Below are 5866 nucleotides of genomic sequence, written 5' to 3' on the forward strand. Positions count from 1 at the left end.
TTCTGGAGATTATTTTGGTGGAACAGAGTTTCTTCTTCTAGTCTGATTTCACTCTTGATCTGTGGGATATTTATAGTTACATGGTTGTACCTGGGAATGTGGCTTGATTTTTGCACAGACAGCAGTTGGTTTTGTCTATGAAAGGTGGCAAAGCCAGACTGTTGAAAAAGAACAGTTACTCCATGGACATGGCTCTTGACTAAGGGTAATATGAAGCCACATTTTTGCTTCCTGTTCTTCATTCTGGCTCAGATACACCCATTTATGTATTGTTTTCCAGTTGGCATTGTTACCTTTATTTCATGATACAATAATTCTCAAATCATACTCATTTTGTGTTACTTGTGATAGTTTTCCTGTGCACTTTGTGCACGTTAATAATATCCATAGCAAAGCAGTGTAAATCCATCACAGAACTGATGCAGACCTCTGTTGCTGTTTGAATTTATAGGTCACTGCTTATCTATTCCAAGTTCACTAACTGATGGCATGAAATTAGAAAGAGATCCCTGAATGTGACTCACAAATATTTTATTAGATTGGAATCTTTTGAGCACATGGTTACAAGGAAGTATCTCTTGGAATAGATCTCTGTGTAATTTGAAATGCAGTTACTTAAAACAGAAGGCTGGGAGTGCGCTTTTCTGACTTTATGACATTGGGTTTTATTATCTTTTAATTATTACTGTATTCTGTCTTTAATTTGTGCTCTTCTCTTGTTCAATGGTTGTCTTTCCCTGCTTTTTCTCACAGAGCTTCTAAGCCGTCGCTGAAGTTACTTTTAGCTCAATTAAATTCGTTAAGGAATTAATTAAAAATACCTTCTTTCTCTATTTTGTACTATTTTTCAGTTTTTATGTATGTTTTGTAGAGAGTTTGAGAGCTCTGTGTAGTATCAGTGCTTACTGCTGCCTGGTTCGATTGATTTAGGATGGAACAAATCGTGTTTGGTCTTCCCTGCGCTGGACGGGGCAGACAGGATTCAGAAAGCACAGCAGCTCAATGCTGAGGCATAGACCATGTTTGCTACTGGAATAAGGCAACTGCAATGGAAAAAATATGTTCACCTAGTCCTAAGGTAAGTTGGATTCTGAATACTAGTATGCTTTCTAAATGTATGCTGCTACATCAGTTCTTCACAGACTGGCTTCCTACTACAGGTTTTATGGTAATTTTAAATAAAAGCTAATCTGACATGATGTTTATACAGAAGAAACATTTGTGAGATCACCATTTGTTCCTTAAAATTTAGTTCAGAAATGTAGTGTGTATTGTAAATTCACATATCAGAAGATGACAGTTCCAGTGTTTCACGAAGTACTTTGTGTTTACATCTTCCTTCAGAAGAGGCACAGTCATGGTTAACAGACTCTAAACATGACCCACTTTTTCATCTGTGAGCAAAGTCCATGTATTATTCATGCTTTCTTCTCCTTAACAGCTTATAAATAAGTGAATTGATGGGCTTTTTTTTTATAAAGATCAGTGCCAGTATGCACATTTGTGTGAGTAATTCTACAATACGCAGGCATGCACGTAATCTGGAAGATTCTATATTTCTGGGGTTTATAATAAATAACATGTTTAAAATCAGAAACTATTATTTGTCAGCATTGTTAGTTTTCACTTTTAAAGGAAGTCTAGTACACTGGTAAAAGCTCATTTAGAATAAAAATTTACCTAATAGTACTGTGTGAAGGAGGGTTATTGAGTTTCACAGAAATAGCAAACTCTTGGGGAAAAAACAGTTTTTTGATAGGATGTAGGCTTTGAAACTGTGGTCTGTCTCCATGGCTCCACCAAAAGGCAGAATAGGGTAATAGTTGGGACAGTTAGAAATGGTACTGTCCTTCAAAGACTGCCATTCAGTGTGTTTAAGATAACAAAATAATTTTAATGAGGATTTTTATTTCAAAAGTGTTCTTTTTAATGTTATCACGCTATCACAGAGAAATCAGTACTTTCTCTGTGTAATCCAGGTGTCCCATAATAGCTTCTTTGGAGTGGGATGGGTGTGTCTTTTATGAGCTTGAATCGCTTTTGGAATTTCTTTTGAGGTGTCAAATGCTTATTTAGGGACAATAATTATTCCCAAGAAATCACCGTATACAAGAGAGTTTCATAACAATTACAGAACATTCATAGTTTTAAAGAACTTTTAAGTGATTTTTAATGCTAATAACAATGCCTTTATTTTCAAATTACAGGAGTCAAGTTTTGAAAAGTAAAATATCTGGGATTATTTAGTTCTTTTCTGTTTTCTTGCAAAAATTGCTGTTACAAAGGTAATGTGGCTGACAATAAACAAGCCCTAAAAGTAGCAGTAGAGTTTGCTACTGGAGCACATACTGGGGAGAAGCATAGGTAATTTCGCTCTGTAAGAAGTTAGTTTTGGTTACTTCTGCGTGACTGAGTCATTGCTGTCTTAGTGTTTATGATAAATAGTAAAGATAATTAAGTGGTTCTGGTTTTCTTAATGCTTATTCTATGTGCCAGTCTCCAAGCTAAAAAAATGCTGTTGCTCAGAGAGGACTACCTGGGTGATAATACATATAATACAATAATATAGAATACAATAACTGAACTGAAATAAAAAATTCCCTAGAAGTATAAAATAAAACATTGAACTGGTTTTTTTATGCTCAGTTGTAGCAGTGATAAATGCTTTGTGATGATGGGTTTTTTCTTTAGTAATTTTCTCTCTGTTCTCTGACATTTACAGAACAACTGACGATACAAAGGACAATGCACAGTGTGTGTCCTAATGACATTTTGTGTGATGTGACATGCTTATCACCATGGCATCTGAGACTGAAAAGGCTCATGCTCTTCTCCAGACTTTCAGCACAGCTTCAGTTATTTCCAGTCTAGGTTTGGGAGTATTCTGCTTTGTAGCAGATAGACTTCTGCAGTTTTCCTTCATTCAGCAAAATGACTGGCTCCGAGCTTTCTCCGATAATGCAGTGCACGGTATACTAGGAATGTGGTCCTGGGCAATAGTGATTGGACTCAGGAAGAAAAGTGACTTCACTGAAGTCACTCTGGCTGGCTTCCTTGCCTCTGTTATTGATGTGGACCACTTCGTTCTTGCTGGCTCCCTGTCATTAAAGGTAAGGCAGTAGATCAGTGGTTGTGTATTTTCTTTCTTCACTATTGTTTACTTTTTTGTTCTTCTGCAATATCATAAAAAAAAAAAATGTTCCAATTAGATACATTTTACTAGATATATGGGGATCATGATGCAGTCGTTATGATTTTTAAAGCCCTAAAAATATTTTGTATCTACTATTAAGTTCTCCTTCTTGCAAGGCTTTTTAAAAAAGAGTTCTTAAAGCCCTTGTATATTATTTCCTATGTATATCACATAGGTGCTTTGCTATCCAAGCTAAATAGTTAAGTGCTGCTGTATGTGCTTTTTATAAATAGTGGATTATTCCATTTCTGTTTACAGTAAAGGGTAGAAGTATCTGGAAAGTAGATAATTGAGCTGCAGTTTGGTTTCATTCAGTCTAACTGAATAGTACATGTGGTTTTAGCCAGGCCTAAATATTTCTCCCACAAACAAGCTATATATGAGCTGTCACTGTTGAAAAGGCAGTTTGAGTTTGCCCTTGAAAACAGTTCAGAAAACAGAATTGCTTGTTAGAACAGTTTCTCAATAGGAATAGTACTACCAGATTATGGCATTCTTTTTCAGTAGTTCTCTGTTGGTTTAGACGTGTCCTGTTCCTCCTTCCCCATTCACACACATACATATATCCCTGTCTTCTTGATTGTTGTAAATACGTATGCCCAGATTTTGCTGACCACAGCAGTTTCTTCTGTGTACTCCGTAAAACATTGGCACCTTCTGCAAGCTCCATCTGTGCCAGCCCCAGCCCAAGTTCTCTTAACTCTGTGCCTCCCGTATCTCATACCTCAGGCAGACACCCCTTGCCCCTAGCTAGCTCCGGGTCCCCATAGCAGGAGCCCTGCCACTCAGCTTGTTACCAGGAACTTGCTCTGCTTAGCAGCACAAGTTCTCACAGCGTGGTTACGCTGGAGTTGCTAGTGTGCATGTACATACATGCTCCTTACTCTCCCCTCCTCAAAAATGTACACCCCCACCTACAGACAGACCTGCACAGGAGAAGGGGAAGATACTAATCTTTATCTATTCAGCAGAGCATAACTTAGTTGTTTGACAATCTCACCTTCTTTCTTTTCCTCCAGTTTGCTCATAATATTCTTACACTATTCATATGAATGACAGAAGAAGTAGCTCCTAGGAAGCAGAGGAAGGAGAGAGGTAGAGGGGAAATTGTTGTTCTTTGTAATCCTTTAATTAAAGAAGAACAATGTGAAAAGGTTTACCTTTTAAAAAAAAAAAAAAGAAAATAAAAAACCAGGTAGGAGACATAAATGCAAGAAGCATTATTGCTTATAGTTGAGATGTAAAAGTCAGACTTCTGATAGGAAAACAGTAAAATAGGGTTTGTTGCAGAGAAAAGACATTTTCCTTTGGTCAGTTTCCCCCTTGTATTTGCCTTCAACAAAAAGGGCATTTTCACAGAATCACAATGTGGTTGTAGTCGAAAGCATCCTCTGGAACTCATCTTCTCAGGGCCCCTGCTGAAGCAGTCTCACCTGGAGCTCGCTGCAGAGTCCCAGCTCTCATCCTTTATTTGTATGCAAGATGCTCCAGTCCCTTCACGCTCTTACTGGCCCTTCACTGGACTCAATTGCCAGTAGCTCCGTGTCTCTCATAGTAGGGAGCCCAGAACTGGATTCACCTTTCCAGAGGGTAAAGAGAAGCATCACCTCCCTCAGCCTACTGGCAACACTACCAGGCAGCCCAGGATATCGCTGGCCTTTGCCACAGGTCATGTTGCTGGCTCATACTCAACTTGTATTTAATTTCTATTTTAACAAGTTTCTATCTTAACAAGTTGAATTTCCTCAAAGCTGCTTTCCAGCCAGGCAGCTTCCAGCATGTGCTGTTGCCTGGCATTGTCCCTCCCTAGGCAGTCCCTAGTTCTCCCCTTCTTTATACTTCTTGCATATGGAAATACTGTAAAATTATAAAACTATATAAAGAAAAGGAAAGTTTGATTGATTAAGGAGTCCTATAATATTAACATTTTGGTATAGAATTTGAATTGTAATTCTTCTCATGTACATTTTCTTATTTTAAAATCAGTAAATGCAAGTAATGAATAGTTAGTTACTAGAAAGTATTGTTAAAATTTTATTGCTGCTTTTTTCTTGCATTTGAGGTTATTACCAGTATTTTTTCTTAATTATGACCACTAGATGACACTCTTCACCAGTGTTTGTTCAGAAAGTTGAGTATTGTGTCACAGAACTGGGAGGTGACCTGTCTCTGCTGCCTTCAGTGAGGCGAGGTTAAATATGCTTACACTTTCCATGATGGAGACTGGTTTTATAGCCTATCCCTAGTATCCCAAACAAAGTAAATTACTGCAATTTCATGACTTAATTTTTTTTCCTGTGTTGTTTTGGTTCCCAAGCAGCTGGCAGTTGTTTTTATAATATCCAGTTTAAGGTATTGTTGTGGCAGCTGGCTCTTGTTTCCTTATTCTTTATGCCCTCTCTGCAGAAGATCTCTGATTGCTATGCTCTCCCCAAAAATGTTTGTCAAATCAGAAATCCAGGATGTTGCAGGTAGGAGAATAGCCAGCAGTAAATTAGTAGCCAAATTTACTTAGCTGAGGTGCCTACAGGCTTTTCCATAGCAATTTGCCTATAAACTCCTCCTTACAAATATTAACTGGGTTAATAAGGGATGTTTATCCGTAAATCATGTCCTATGTATGTCTTTTGACCCTTACAGCAGTAACAGCATTACTTTTACAACTTGCAAAAC

The 5866-nt window shown here is 37.7% G+C and overlaps 1 pseudogene; it reads left to right on the forward strand.

The window, feature by feature from the left end:
• Positions 1 to 2786: 2786 nt before the first annotated feature.
• On the forward strand, positions 2787 to 3110 carry LOC104406694 (annotated as a pseudogene).
• The last annotated feature ends 2756 nt before the right edge of the window (positions 3111 to 5866 follow it).

Source organism: Nestor notabilis, unplaced genomic scaffold, assembly GCF_000696875.1.
Source record: "Nestor notabilis isolate BGI_N333 unplaced genomic scaffold, ASM69687v1 scaffold35785, whole genome shotgun sequence".
Lineage (NCBI taxonomy): Eukaryota > Metazoa > Chordata > Aves > Psittaciformes > Psittacidae > Nestor > Nestor notabilis.